Source organism: Poromitra crassiceps, assembly GCF_964638095.1.
Source record: "Poromitra crassiceps genome assembly, chromosome: 17".
NCBI classification, from domain to species: domain Eukaryota; kingdom Metazoa; phylum Chordata; class Actinopteri; order Beryciformes; family Melamphaidae; genus Poromitra; species Poromitra crassiceps.
The window spans coordinates 2976375-2992313 of record NC_139635.1 but is presented as its reverse complement, the minus strand read 5'-3'; positions in this window follow the sequence as shown (position 1 = coordinate 2992313).

Genomic DNA, 15939 nt, shown 5'->3' with positions numbered 1-15939 from the left:
CGGATACAATACTCATTTGCAACTGTATCAATATCAGCAGTGCTTTCTCTTAATACAAAATCAAACATACCACTGATTTGGTATACTTTGCTTCAACAAGTTCAAAGTATTCTGATAGGCTGATGACTAGAGCAGGGGTAATCTTCTGTGTTCTGATAGGCGATGACTAGAACAGGGGTAATCTGCTGTGTAAGGTCAAAGTTTTTAATAAGTTTTATCAGGTCTACATTATGGAGAAGCGTGCATCTGTCCGTCCATCTGTCTTTGTTTATTTTCAAGATTCAAGATTTTTATTGTCACTCCGTAGTACAAGTATCACGTGTGAAATTCTTGTGCTGTAGACTCCGTTACAACATAGTGCAAAATAACAGGTCATATAGGTGCAGGAAAACCAGTCGGCAAGGCCACCAGTCTCTTTTTGAGGCCAATGCGGAAGTTGCCATACTCTCAAATGGCCAGTGGGGGGCGCAGCTTGTGTAACATCATCCCTGAACGTCCATTCAACTCTATGTGAAACGAGCCAACTTCTCTCTCGGTCTCTGTCTTAAATAAACACTTTACAAATGAGTTTATGGTCTGAAAAAACAATTTCAATTCTTTTTCATGCTCTCAAGGCTCCAGTTTTTTTAATTATAGCCCCATTTCGAGGAAAATAGGCGATATACTTCGGATATTGGGAAACAGTAATACTTCCGCCCGTTAGAGGCAGCAATGTGCCGCAAAGGCATCTAGTCTGCGGAAAGTACACGAATAAGAAAACCTAGCAAAACAAGGCTAGTATGGCTAGCAGATAGCAAGTCATACTTTAGCAAATTATCAGAAAATAGCGCTACTTTATGATATTTTAATAATGTTAGTAGACACACGTAACTGTATAGATGGCATACATGTAACGTGACGCTCATAACATGGCGGACCATTTAACGTTATCTAACGGTATTTAAAGTAGCCTAACGTTAAATGGTCTGTACATGTTATACAGTAAGCGTCATAAGGTTATATGTTAACGTAACATAACATCACAAGTTTTTGCAGACTTGAATGCTGTTGGTCGTTTGTTCAATTTGCTTTTCTGTATGGTATTGGACATTTAAAAATGATACATACTTGTCTTGAGGCATCCGCCAAGCTCAGCAATTTGTTATCCTTATTTTAAAACATACTTTATCAGATCGATATAACTCAACATAGCCTAAGGTCTTGCACGAATATGTCTACTGGTAAATTAGGCATATATAGATAATCTACCAAGCAACACTTGATACAAATATAGGTAACCATTTCACAGCAGTAGAGCCTACCATGGTGGAAAATTAACCATTCTTTAAGTTTGAATGATATCAAAATATATGTTGCATGGTGTAGCCTTTGTTTATGTCGAATTGTTACAGATAACCATATTTCAATAAATATAAATCATTCGTTGATTTGAAGCAGTCGGTTGGTTCTGCATCTTCATTCTTCTTCCTGGTCATTTGGTCGAAGCTGGTTCACTCGACATCAAATATCTTTATATCACATCTTATTAACAAGCTGCCTGCTCTGACCAGACAACTATAATGGGCTCGTTCTATGAGATTTGGGGTACATTCGGGTACATGATTTACTTTAGCACATAGCCTACACAACAAGGTTCTTTGTTGGCAATGTTTATTGACAAAAACACACTGGCAGATACATACCAAATGGCTCAAAGTAAATCTATCAAAAGTCTCAAATCTGTCAGCATTTAGCGTATGTTATTGCAATATCTTAGGTTGAACAACTGATGATCAGCAATATTCTCACAGTAATATGCACATGGGAATCAAAACGTAGCATTCATTTTCACAAATAATTTGACAATGTGCCTCTGTTCTGTTGTGCTGTTCCTGCTCCACCATGGTACTCCGACGGCCATCCCTTGAAGAAACAAACGACACCGTGTTATTAATTACTATAACATAACGCCACCACATTTCAGTTAAAGTAGGCTATAACGGTGCTCACACGTTAGCACACGATGCTAATCGAGCTAGCGTTAGCTTACAAACATGAGCATCACTCAAACAGTCCAACGAGTCCAACATAGCAGAGCACCAAGTGCGCGACCAAATCCACCTCAGTTATCAATTTTAGAGTTTGCCCAGAGATAAGTATAATAGCAGTTTACCTTGTGGAGGCTTAGCAGCAGCTAGCAGGCTGGAGACTCACACCAGCTACTCAGGCACAATGCACCAGGATCACACCACACCATGGTCTCTTGGCCAGGCCCCGGACAAGACGGTGGTCGGCTGGCTGGACTCCTACTCGCCCATACCTTCGGACTAAAAGTTATTATATTTGTTGTCCTGGACCATTTCACCACTGCAACCAGCCAGCCAGCGAGCAAGCTAGCAAACAGAAGCGAACAACAAGATGGCAGTCGTTCAAGCCTGTGAGACAAATTCGGAAACTCCCCCGGCAGCCGCTAGGGGCAGCCGCCCCCTCCTCCTTCTTCTTCTTCTACTAGTTTTTAACAGCCCTCTCTCCCCGTACTTCTGTGTAAAGTTAATCCATTCAACCAATCAACGATGAGCAGGAAGCGGGAGATTCAAGCCTCATTTTCTGCTATCAAAACCCAATGGGTGACGTCACGCTGACTTTATCCAGATATATATGTACTATCAATGAGGAAAACAAGAGAAGCAATAAGGCAGTAAAGCAATAAGACAAGTCAAAGACAGTGACATATTCACTGCACATAGGTGCAAATGGCATGGACATAATTTAAACATAATTAAACAAAATTAACATTCTGTTTGCACAGGTGCAAATAGCATATACCTAATTAAACATACAATTAAACATTAGACATACGTTTATGCCTCTTGATGTGTTGTCATCCCGCCGCGTGGTATCGAAAATGTTATCGAGTATCGATATTTTCCTGGGTATCGGTATCAAAGTAGAAATTCTAGTATCGTGACATCCCTACTGTGTAGAGTAACTCGTTACTTATTACCAGTGGGCAACAGAATTAGGTAATGTATGAAGCCAGTCGTGAAATTCCATTAATTCGAAAAGTCCGCAGGGGGGCGCACGTCAGGTCCGGAAGTGACGACACGTACATTGGCTCCAATGTAAAAATGAGCCGACTTCTCTCTCGTTCTGTGTCTTAAATAAACATTTTCCGAATGAGCTTATGGTCTGAATAAACAATTTCAAGTCTTTTTCATGCTCCCCTGGGCTCCGTTTTCTAAATTATGGTCCCATTTCGAGTAAAAGAGCCGATAAAAATTATAACTTTGGGGGCGGGATTTTCTTTGATTTACACCAGCCACAGGAAATCAGATGATCCCAACCAGTTGCCAAGGCAGGCTAGCTAGCTAGCTAGCAACGTAGCCAGAGATAAAAGTAAAATAACAGAAACAGCGTTACCCTTATGATATTTTAATGATGTTAGTAGACACACGTCTATAGATCCCCGTGATGAGGTATGTTGATCAAAAGAACACCTAAAACGCTATATCGAAATCGGGTTTTAGTGGACGGGCAGCTCTGAAGTTGGGGCTTCAGAGCTGATCTGCGGCTAGCTAGCTAGCAACAGTATAGAGCCCCCGAGGTCTGTTGATCAAAAGAACACCTAACGCTATATCGTTATGTAATGTGACTTGTGACATGATCACCACATTTCAATAAATATAACGTTTTTGCACATTTGAATGCTGCTGGTCGTTTGTGTAACGCTGTATATATTGGACATTTAAAGCTGATACACAATTGTGTTGAGGTAATTCCGCAAAGCTGTTAAAAATATAACGTGTAACACCAATGGAAGGATGGGTAACATTACCTAACGTCATCCAGGCTATAAACGTAAGGCTATTATGAAACGCTGATTCAGACGTTACAATAATATGATATAATATGAGCCAGTTAGCCTAGCTAGAGAGAGTAATTTCAGACCACCAGATATCACCATATTTCATTTCAATAAATATAAAGCATTCGTTGATTGAAGCAGACTCAGACTGCTGGTCGGTTAAGTTTCTCCGTCGTCCAATCCTTGGTTTGTGTTCACTCGACATCAACAATCTTATACATGATAATATACAACAAGGCTATCTTTGTTGACAATGTTTATTGACAAAAGCATTAAAACAAGCAAATATAACAATATTCTCCGGTCACTGGCAGATAGCTACAATTGTTCAAAGCAAATCTCTCATGTCAGCATTTGGCTTGTGTGTTATTGCAATTTCCTATGTTGAAACAACTGATCAGCAGTAACGTGTATAGTTAATCTCAGGAGAACAGAATATTATAGCTTTGATCTTCAAATCATGATCCTCTGTTGTGTGTCCCATCTGGTACTGGACAGCAGCTACCCCCTGGAAGAAACGAATTAGACACTGTTAATCACTGTATAACGTTAACGTTTGCTTACCCAACACTACGTGCGATTGGTAAATACTGTAAATGCAGAGGTGGATAACTATCCAGAGGAGTTGAACCCCCAGCTTGTTCCCCCTCATCTAACGTTAGCTAGATATATAATGCTATTAGCTGGTAGATCATATGAGTATGCTTTGAGTCTGCCTCATCTCAAAGAGGTAACCTAGGTAAACAGAACTGCGTTTGTTTTCTGTCTACGTCCGAATCTGTGCAGCATGCAATACTGTTTAACGTTGTATAACGTTAACTTATGCTACTCTAGTCTAACGTCCTCCTGTAATGACAAATGGACATGTAGCTAGCATTAATGTCATGCTATGCAATTAGCGTTACGTTAGAAAATAAGATTACCTCGATTTTGTGGAAGATGCAAGCGGCAGGCTGGTGACGCAGCGCGAGGTCTGGAGGAAATAATACTCTGGTTTTTCTTCGGGCTATTGTATTCACTGTGACAGCAATGGAGCAAGGCTAGCAATAGCAACTAACGTTAACAACATTTGTTAGCCAAGCTAACGGCTAGCAGGGAAAATAACATGAACAAGATGGATGCCGTGGCGGAGGAAACCGGAAACCCTTCCCCGAGTCCCGTCCACGCTCACGCCCTTTCCTGTTTTCCCGGCTCCAGGTTTGAACAGATTTCCCACAATGCAACAGGAAAATCCATTCATCCAATCAAACGAAATCAAACAATATCGGGAAGTGAGCTTCATTTTGCCGTGTCAAAAACATATAGCTAAGGTGGTCCAGATATTATGTACTGTCAATGCTTATTACACTACTTTTGCATTACTTTCACCAAAATAACTGCAGTAGCAAAATGACATCGCCGCCCCGGGACCACCCCGAAAAATAATTTTAAACCGGCTTGAAGTTAGTGTAAACCGTCCAAAATTCGAAATGTTATCCTTTTCCTTTGTTATTGTCATCTATAGTGGTTATTTGCATAAAAACACACAATTTGATTAGGAAATTATTGTATCTTTATTTAAATATTTGGTTTGATTTTTAAAAAAGTAACTCAATTTGTAACTTGTGTTACTTGACAAAGTAACTGGTTACTAAATAATGAAATCCTATTGGTAATAAGTTATATTACTGAGTTACTGCTAAAAGTAATACTTAAATGTAATATATATCTCAAAAGGAAGCACGTTGTGGCGAATGCAGACGATGATAGAGATGAAGGCTAATTAGCTTGTTAGCTCACTCACAAGTTTTAGCTGCTAATGTTAGCTATTGGCTAACGATATTAACGTTAAAAGCCTTGCTGTAACGTTGTCATCATAGCGACGTTAAGATCATGTGTTGCTGACGGGAATACTGGAAACCTCATTTTACTCAGCAGTTTGCACTCTCTACTTACTACATTTAAAAATGTGTTTGATGCCTGAGAAGAGTGAAACAATTTATTTTTGTTGATATTTTGGTTGCATTACATAGTGAATAGTTTTTGGTTCCATTTCCATTCCACGTAGTAGTGCCCTAATTTTATTTTGCATTATTCATTCAATGGATAGTAGATATTTCATTGCACTATAGGTTTTCAATTTCAATGTTTCAAACTATATTACATTTATTACATGCAAGTACATTGATGCCAGAAATAAATATGCTGCTACATGCTCTAAACTTTAAAGGTAATTAAAAGATGATTTTTGATCATCAAATCACTTGCCTCCATGAAGTTTTGTAAACAGATAAAAAAAAAACATATAATAACATATAATATGTGGTCTTAGTCTGTGTCATTATGTAGGCTACGTATCAGTTGAGACTCGAGACTTACTTGGATTCCACAGTTCTACAGTTAGAGTCTGCAGCATTGAGCTCCCCAATCTTGTCAGGGTGCAGTGCTATAGTATAGTATTACGTTATAGCTAAGGTTAATAATCCTATGCTATTAGGGACTCATAGGGCCCTATTTTCGCAACGGTGGTAATTTTGCATTAGCGCCCGTTTTGAGCTGGAATAGCACCGCGCAAAGCCCTAATTGTGGGCGTGTCGGCCAGCTGTACGTCGCCTCATCTCGGCGGAAACCTCATATAGGCGTGTTCATGCCCAAAACAGTATTCACAAGTTTGTGATCACTCCCCTTAAAAGCCACAGCGTCACCGCGGTGACAGCAGCTTCTTTCTTGCTGTGTGCAAGCAGAGTGACAGAGTGAGAGAGAGCAAGAGAGAGAGAGAGAAGAGAGAGAGGGGAGCGAACGAGAGAGAAAGGAGAGAGAGGGAGGTAGGGGAGAGAATGAGAGAGGGAAGAGAGAGGGAGAGAATTGGAGGATGAACCAGTTCGGATTCGTAACGAAAATTGATGCTGGAACGATCCATTTGAAACACAAAGGACCGCTGCGCAATTAGGCAGTGAATATCCATGTCCCAAAGCGTGCGCTTACTGTAATTAGACATTTCGTTCATATAGGCTATAACATACACATCTAAAAATATCTGTATTTAAGGCCGAAACGCCCATTCTGGCCTATTCTGGCACTGCGCCACGCCTCTTCAGCGTAAAGCGCATTTCGGGGCCTAAAAACATGATGCTATCTTCACGAGTCAGGCGCAAAGCGTGTTTTTTTGCATTTAACACCAGTTTAGTGCCTAAGGCCAGGAGGAAGATAGGGCCCTAAATCTCAAAAGGCTGGATGCTGTTGAGATTTGTGCCGAACAACATTGGAGAGCTTTGTATTTGTGCAAATAAAGAAAATTACTTTCAAACAAACGAGAGATGTTCGCGAGAGTAGAAAGCCCTTTGATGTAGCGAGGAAAGCCGTCCTTCTTGTTTTGGGTCTGTTGCTAGGCAGAGCGAAACGGTTTACGGCAGCTATAAACAGTTGCTAGGCAGAGCGAAATGATTTGTGACACGGGCTGGTTTTTTCACTACAAACTCGCCAGGTTGAAATCGTGCAATTTGAGGTGAAAAAAGTTGTTTTTCGTTTTCTCCATTAGTACACAAAGAAGAGGGTGAACTATCCATTCCATGTCAATTGGAGTCGTTTTAGAATCAGTAAATAGGTATATTTTGTAAGATAAAAACTGACTGAAAGAGAAATTACTTATCTATGGACATGGCTGGTATACATTTGCATGCGGCGTTTCACTGGCTAATGTCTCCTATTGTTTAGAGTTTCGGCCAATGAGCCACATCAATAGAATTCAACGTGTTAGATGGGGGCGGGGTGCAAAGCTCTGTTTACAAGAAAGACAACATGGAGACTGGAGAGTCACTGAGGACAGTCTGTGTGGATTCAAATGATTGAAACTTTATCTGCGAGACGAGTGCAGTCCGGCCACTTCATCTGACAACATGGAGGAACGACAGATTTTATTCACAAGACCAACGGAACGCAGACAACAAAAAGACAGATGTTCGTTATGGGAACTTTACTGATGCAGGCAGTGCAGAACACTTCTGGCTTTTCCTCATAGTCCTAGGTGAGTTTAATCATGATCCCTAACTAACGTTACGTCTTGTTTCTGTTTTAGGGAATGTGCGACCATCCAGTTATGGTTGGACGTGTGTTTTACTAAGTTTTATTGCGTTCTGATAGTCGAACAGTAAGAAAGAGAATTGAAGGCAAGAAGCGACAATTTACAACAGCACCGTGGCCATTTTGGCATGGAAAACAACGGGACAATAGCACAGAGAGGTTTGTTGCACCCCAAAATGGCGGTCTCTTGTGCGCTGTTGCAATGGAACAATGGACTAGTTGTCACTTCTTCTCAATGCTCACTCCCCCTCTACTAAAAGTAACCGTAGGTGTTGCTGTGTGCAAGAGGGCTCGTGTTTACCATGAATATGACATAAATTCACTTGAACGATTACACTTATATAGCTAACATTGTTTGACTGCAGTAACAGATGAAGTCAAGAAGCTAACAAGCTAACGGTGGTGTTGGTGGCTGTGTGACGTTGCCCCAGAAGTGAATTCCTCATTAATTTTCTCCATAGACATTTAGAAAAATCCGTATATAACGAGATGTAAGGCTTGAACCAAGCCAACCAGTCTTCCAGAGAATCGTGACTGACCATAAAATATTTAACTTTCATCAAAAAAATAAATAAAAGCTAAAAAAAATCTGCTTACTTGCAACTTTAAAGAAAAGGTCAAGATCACTTCAGACAGTAGTTAACTTTTTCACATCAAGGACCCCTAAACTGACAAAAATTAGACCACGGACCCCCATTTGATAAGAGTTTTGCTTTTAGATGTTTTATTACAGAAAGTGTATGAAACCCATCACCAAAATAGTCCTACTTTCTATCATTATGTTACTTGTGGATGGAATTATAGTGAAAATGAGTACCCCCCTTTTTGCTGTTGACGTGTGACCTGTGACAGTGATGACAGCTGGAGTGGATGGGGAGTGGTTAATGTAAATGAGCAGCTATTGTTCACTCCCCCATTACCTGGCTGGCCCAGTGGTGGAAAGTGGTCCATCTTTGAGGCTGTGTTTCTCTGAAACTTGATTTGAGGTGTACCAACATTCAAATGAGCATATCTTCTTCAATAATTTTCAGATTTCGATGTGTCACACAGCATTTGAAAGCTTACAGCATGCAGTTTCATAATCTGTAAAAAAAAAATGAAAAATGACCTCGGACCACTTTGTACTCAAATGACCAGACTGTCACATTTACGGCCGTAGCAACACGCCCAAAACAGCTGTCCTCGCTACTTTCTGCTCTCGTGAACATCTCTCGTTATATTCTAACAGTTTATTTGAAAGTAATTTTGTAATTTTGTCGTTATGGCTGAAGTGGCTGCCGCAAACCGTTTCATTTCACTTCCTGATCTGCCCCGGCCCACAGACAGACTAATCAACCAGACAACACTCGCCGATTCACTCGGCGTTCAAGCGAGACTACTCAGCGTTGGTGTGAGGCATCGATATTAAATTTAGACTGTTTAATAACAATCGAAAATCTTGCTTGTAGCTACTTTAAGGTGTATTTATCCTTGTTAAAAGTAAAACTGAAGCCAATTTCATTCCTTGAGGATACAATATTTTGGTTTAAAACGGCTTGTGTGATTTAGTTAAAATAGATAAAATGTATCAGCGTTAATAAAAATAGATATATACATAATTAAAAGAAGTCAAGAGCCTATGACTACGGGGTAGGAATGCTACATAAAATGGAGGCACTGCTGAGATAGTCTTGGATTTCTAATTAAAATCAATTTAAGTACATGGTCTCGGTTGTATGGAGAGACTCCGGTTCCTGAGGACCAACTCACTTAAGAAATGCTCAACTATCTGGGACCCGTTTCTGGCCTACTTGGACAAGGTTAGGGGCGACAGGTAACTCGCCCAGCTGATTTCTCATGGATGCCTTGCGTGGGATCCCACGCATGACATCTCTTACAAGCACATAAGCATCTTAAGCGGCTGGTAGCACCACGTTCTAACATTTGAATGTTGATGATATATATATAGAGATATATGTATGCGTTTTCTTAATTCTCTCTTTTCTGTGTCTGAGCCTGTTTGTTTTTTATGTTCTGAAAAATTGCAAAATAAAATATTGGAAAAAAAGTACAAAGCTAACATACAAGCAGTGTTAAAATGGGCCGAGCTGAACTGTGTCAGAGCTTGAGAGCTTGTGCCGTGGTGAATTTGGATGAGATTCATCATGGTCCCAGAAGAAGTGGAGATCAACAACCACCACCAAACAAAACTTAAGCCACACCCACTTCCAGTTTAAACCACGCCCACCTTTGGGTTAACCACGCCCCCTCCGAGTACAGATAATTTAGTTGATTAAAACAGATACAGATAATGGTGTACTCGCTCATCCCTAATTATTTGGTTCCAATAATTCAGAGTATGGAAACAGGACTCAAATTAATACATTCATATTTTATATCTTGTAGCGATAGTGTTAAAATTCATATTTTTACTAGTTTATAACATTTAACTGAGAACTTGACTCTTTTGCAATTTGTCTTTGTCCTAGTTTCCAGCAAGGAGACAAAGAGCCTGCAGAGCAACGTGGGAGCGCTGCAGAGCACCCAGCATACACTGCAGAGCAACGTGGAGGATCTGCAGGGCACCCAGCGGATGCTGCAGAGCACTGCGGGAGCGCTGCAGAGCACCCAGCAGACACTGCAGAGCAACGTGGGAACACTGCAGAGCACCCAGCAGACACTGCAGAGCAACGTGTCGGCGCTGCAGAGCACCCAGCAGACACTGCAGAGCACCCAGCAGGCGCTGCAGAGCAACGTGTCGGCGCTGCAGAGCACCCAGCAGGCGCTGCAGAGCAACGTGTCGGCGCTGCAGAGCACCCAGCAGACACTGCAGAGCAACGTGTCGGCGCTGCAGAGCACCCAGCAGACACTGCAGAGCAACGTGTCGGCGCTGCAGAGCACCCAGCAGACACTGCAGAGCAACGTGTCGGCGCTGCAGAGCACCCAGCAGGCGCTGCAGAGCACCCAGCAGGCGCTGCAGAGCACCCAGCAGGCGCTGCAGAGCAATGTGAAGGCGCTGCAGAGCAAGGTGGGGGCGCTGCAGAGCAAGGTCTGATTGACTCTTTACCGTTTCACTGAGCAGATCTCATATTGGCCTGGCAGTTTCAATTTAGTTCAGTTTCACTTTGTTTTGTTTTGTTTCATTCAGATCAGTAAATTTCAGTGAAGTTTAGTGGATTTCACTTTAGTTCTGTTCGCGCAATTTCAGTGGCCATCTCTCTATACGAGGGATCAGCCGAGCAGCATTTTGGTAAACAAACCGTGTCACTGGGAGGCAACGGCAATGGAACCCTATGGAGCGTGAGCTTTGGGAGTTTTGAGTGTCTGACTCTAGCCGGCTGACTCTGTTTACATTTTAAAAACTGCAACAGTTCACACAACTTTAACACGACATGCATATATTATACATCAAACTCTTGAGCTAATTCTGCTCTCACTCAGAATGTCAAAATATACGCAATGTGATGTATAGTTTTTTGAGATATTAACGTTTGTTTGGCACAACTCATACTAGTTAACTCCCGCGGGTTGCGCATTTCTGGGTGGCAAGTGACGTCACGCTGATTCGGACTATAATACAGGTGTACCAGGATTAACCCCCTGCCAAACTATACTCGGGTCAGATATAGTCTGGCCTAGCCTAAAATATACTGCTAATATACCTCTGCTGCTCGGGACCTGACATACTGCAGTGCCCAAATTTTGTGCAATTTGACCAATCAGAACATGGTTTTGCACCATGGTAATCATTGTATTATTCTGAATAAAAATCCAACAGACACTTCACAATAAAAGGCACACAGACACTTCAAACAGCCCTTCACATGGAGGGCACTTTCACACCTACCTCGTTTGGTCCGGACTTTCGGACTTTCCAGTTTGATCCGAACCAAAATGACAGGTGTGAAACCTCCCTCCCAGTCCGGACTAAACAGCCGAACCTTGATCCGAGGAAAAGAGGTGGTCTCGGTCCGGATCAAACTGCAACATGGTTTGGTTGGTTTGAAGTAAGCATTTTTGCGATAGTTTGGACGGAGAGGGAGTTGCCCATCCGAGCCACCCGAGCAGCCGCCTCATACGCCTTTACCAGCAGGTCATCTGTGACCCGGCACTGTGCGCTATGACACTTGGCCTTGTCCCTCAGCGCCGCGTCCGGCGAGAGGACCAGCGACGCTATGCAATGGTCAACTGGGGGCATGAGGGCCAGACCATGTACCGCCACATCCCGCATGGAGGCCAGGGTCCTGCCATCCTTTGCATGGCGACCCCGCGTCTCCGTGTCTGCCCAGCAGCTCTTCAGTGCCTCCAGAAAGGTGGGAGAGGGCGGGACCTCAAAGGGCGGCTCTGACGGTGGGTTGCTCAGGCTGAACCGCCGGTGCGTCGTCCAGGCCGACCCTAGCGAGGGCTGCCCGCAGTATCGCCTGCTGCGGCTGGGCACCGACCCCCCACTCGGTGCCCGCCGAACTCCTGAGGGAAGTCTATGAGCCGTCCCTGGCCTCCGTGCTTCCCCGTCTGACCGCCAAGACCAACTGCTCCGGGGAATTATCCTCCCCAGGGTCATCATATTCCTCGTCACGGGCCTCCCCGCCATCTGGGAACAAGGTGTTCAATGCTGCCATCGACAACGCGTCCTCCCTGGCTGCGCCCCCCCCCCAGGAAACTGGGTGCGCCGGCGGCACCATCAGAGCCTTGAGTTGCTCCAACTCGGCCCGCAAGGCCACCATGTCCTGGCGAGAGGAGGTCTTCTTCCGCGGACTACGGTTCTTCACCTGCGTCCTGCTCCTGCGTTTCTTAGCGGCAGCGGCAGACCTAGTGCAGACCCCTGATGGTGGGAGGGTCACCACGCCGCGGTCCTCCCCCTCGCGCTCCTCCTGGCGCCGCTTGCGGGGAGACTGCCTGGGGCTGCTGACCACGGGTGGGCGGTGACCAAACAACCAGCCTTCCACCTCACGCAACCGCTCCTCCCTTACGCGGAGGGGCAGGATGCTACAATTGATGCAGGGGTCCGCCAGGGCCTCCCGGAGGTGACCCACCCCGAGGCAGCTGGGGCACATCTCATGGCCATCCGCCACGTGCAACTCAACGCCACAGGAGGAACAGGCCAGGATCGCCAAACGAGCACAGGGGGTCAAGCCAGTAACTCGGAGTGGGACCTGGGACACAGTCCAGGACACGTCCGCGCCCAAACAAGCTAGCCTTACAATATAATATAATACACTATAATATAATACAATATTATATATACTCTACAATTATACAATATAATTGCACAAAAGGCTATACCTATAGGCTATTAGGGGTGTCAAAAATAATCGATTATAAGATGCATCGCGATGCGGACGTGCACGATTCTGCATTGATTCCCAAAGTCAAAAATTGATTATAAAAAAATAATAATAATCGAATAAAATATAATGGAAGTACATGCAGTTGTGTATTTGGATCATAATACAATGCAATTCCAAATGCACTTTTATTTTAAAAGTAGCCACACAGTGAGAAAAAGAAAGTGAGAAAAAATAAAGCATGTATTGGGGAAAAAAGTGATGCATCGATTGAAGATGCATCGATAATCGTAATCGAATCGTAGCCCTCTGAATCGTAATCGAATCGTGAGGCCAGTGAAGATTCACAGCCCTATAGGCTATAGCTTAGCATATAATATAATATAGTATAGTATAGCACAATATTATCGATAATAATATATATATCCACAATTATACAATGTAATTGCTACCATCTAATAATTGCCGCTAGCTAGTAGCAATAGGCAATATACAAAGCCCGACCAGGCAGCCTAGACGGGGGTAGCGTGCCACGCATGCCCACGGCTAGGGCCCGCCGCCTAGGCCGGAGCCATCCCTGTAACGGAGCTACCTCCCGGCGAGGGGAGAGGTGGTAGGCAGCCACCCACAGCCTTAGAGGGCAACCCAGTTGCACTCTGACTCTCAAGTCCCAGGCTGATCGGAATGGCTGACTTTACACACCTTCAGGCCGTGTACCTACCTCTCCTCTTTTGCGTCTGTCTCTGATCAGAAAGGGGAGAAATGGGAAATGTGGAGGAGAGAACAGAGAAGGAGAGGGTGCAGGGGAGGGAGAGCAGGGGGAATGTGAGAGGGAGGAGAGGGCAGAGAGGAGGAGAGAACAGAGAAGGAGAGGTGGGAGGGCGCAGGGGAAGGAGAGCAGCGGGAATGTGAGAGAGGGGAGAGGACAGAGAGGAGGAGAGAACAGAGAAGGAGAGGTGGAAGGGTACAGGGGAGGTAGAGTAGAGGTAGGGTCTAGGGTGGAGGGAGGGAGTAGGATACGGGCCCGGATTAGGGCGAGGGTGGGGAGAAAATGGGAAATGTGGAGGAGGAGAGAACAGAGAAGGAGAGGTGGGAGGGTGCAGGGGAAGGAGAGCAGGGGGACTGTGAGAGAGGGGGGAGGACAGAGAGTAGAGGTAGGGTCTAGGGTGGAGGGAGGGAGTAGGATACGGGCCCGGATTAGGGCGAGGGTGGGGAGAAAATGGGAAATGTGGAGGAGGAGAGAACAGAGAAGGAGAGGTGGGAGGGTGCAGGGGAAGGAGAGCAGGGGGAATGTGAGAGAGGGGGGAGGACAGAGAGGCAGAGAAGGAGAGGTGGGAGGGTGCAGGGGAAGGAGAGCAGGGGGAATGTGAGAGAAGGGAGAGCAGGAAGTGGCAGGGATTCAGGAAAATAGGGGAGAAGAGGAGAAGGAGCAGAGGGGGGGAGAATGAGGAGAGAGCAGGAGAAGGGAGGGGGGGGCGGAGAAGAGCATGGAAAGAGAGGAGAACAAGAAGGGGGAAGAAGGGAAGAAGCGGGGGAAGGGGGAAAGAGAGGGGGGGGGAGAAGATCAGACAACTGACTACTCTAAGCATTAACCAGAGCTAACTGGGACATAGTATCTAGCTAATCTACAGCCTAATCTGGCCTATCCTACCCTGCTCTAGTCTGATTTTAGCCTGAACACTAACAGGTCAGCCTTAGGCTGTAGCTAATCTATCGCCTACCTAAGCTGTTCTAAACCAACCGGCAGCCCTCGACCAGTGATGAAGAGCACCGATGCCCCCCGACCCGGCCCCCGCCCACATAAGGCGTGGGAGGGAAGGCCAGGCCGGGACACAGCGGCACCCCCTCACCCCCAGTGAACGCAAGAAAACCTTTCCACCATATGGTGGCAATCCACACATGGATCGCCACATGGATTGCCCCAGTGACTTGGCTGAGGAGGAACCTTGTGAGGTCGTTGTGCTAGGGGCCAATTGCTGCGGCCCGGGCGGACCCAGCCCCCACGCGACCCGCCCCCCCAGCCCCCAGCCACCAGCATAGTGACTGAGAGCGTGAGAGCAGGCCACGCGGGGGACGGGCCCACCCAGGCCACAGCAGCGGACCCCCATCTGGGGACTCCCCTCCGAGACAGGCCGAGAGATGCCGGGCTAAACCATGCACAGAGTTTCCGATAATGAAACTCTGTGAATGGTTTATTAGACGTGACGTGATGCCCGAGCGGCGGTGGCTAGGCGTGCACTCTCGTATTCAAACCGACAACGTCACCTAGGTTTAAAACAAGAGCCTAGGACTCTTTAAATACTACTGAAATTTGAAGGGGTAAGGGTGACAGGGTAGAAAAAAAAATAAAGGGGGAAGAGTCACAAGTTCAAGTTCAAGTTCAATCAATCGACCCAAACAAATACTAAAAACAGGTTCGTTGTATCGGGTGGAGAGCAGTTAAAACCAGTGGTGTATAAAAAAGGTGAACAAGAACACAGTGCCAAGGAATAACAATGTTTAATTTCTAAAATATTAAAATACAAAAACAGTGGCTATCTAAATCTAAAAAATAAAAGACAGGAAGTTAAAATGCAGCTATCCAAAATGGTCAAGCCCATAAAGTGGACGTGCTGGTTCACCATCCAGGGGCCTCCTTACCTCTTCAGGTGGAACCTGCAGGCGGGAACTGGAGGGGAGTCAACTGTCCTTTTTTATAACACCCTTATTACTCGGTAACACCACAGGCACAGGAAACACCGGGATTGTCTTAGACTTACGCGGAAGGGAGAG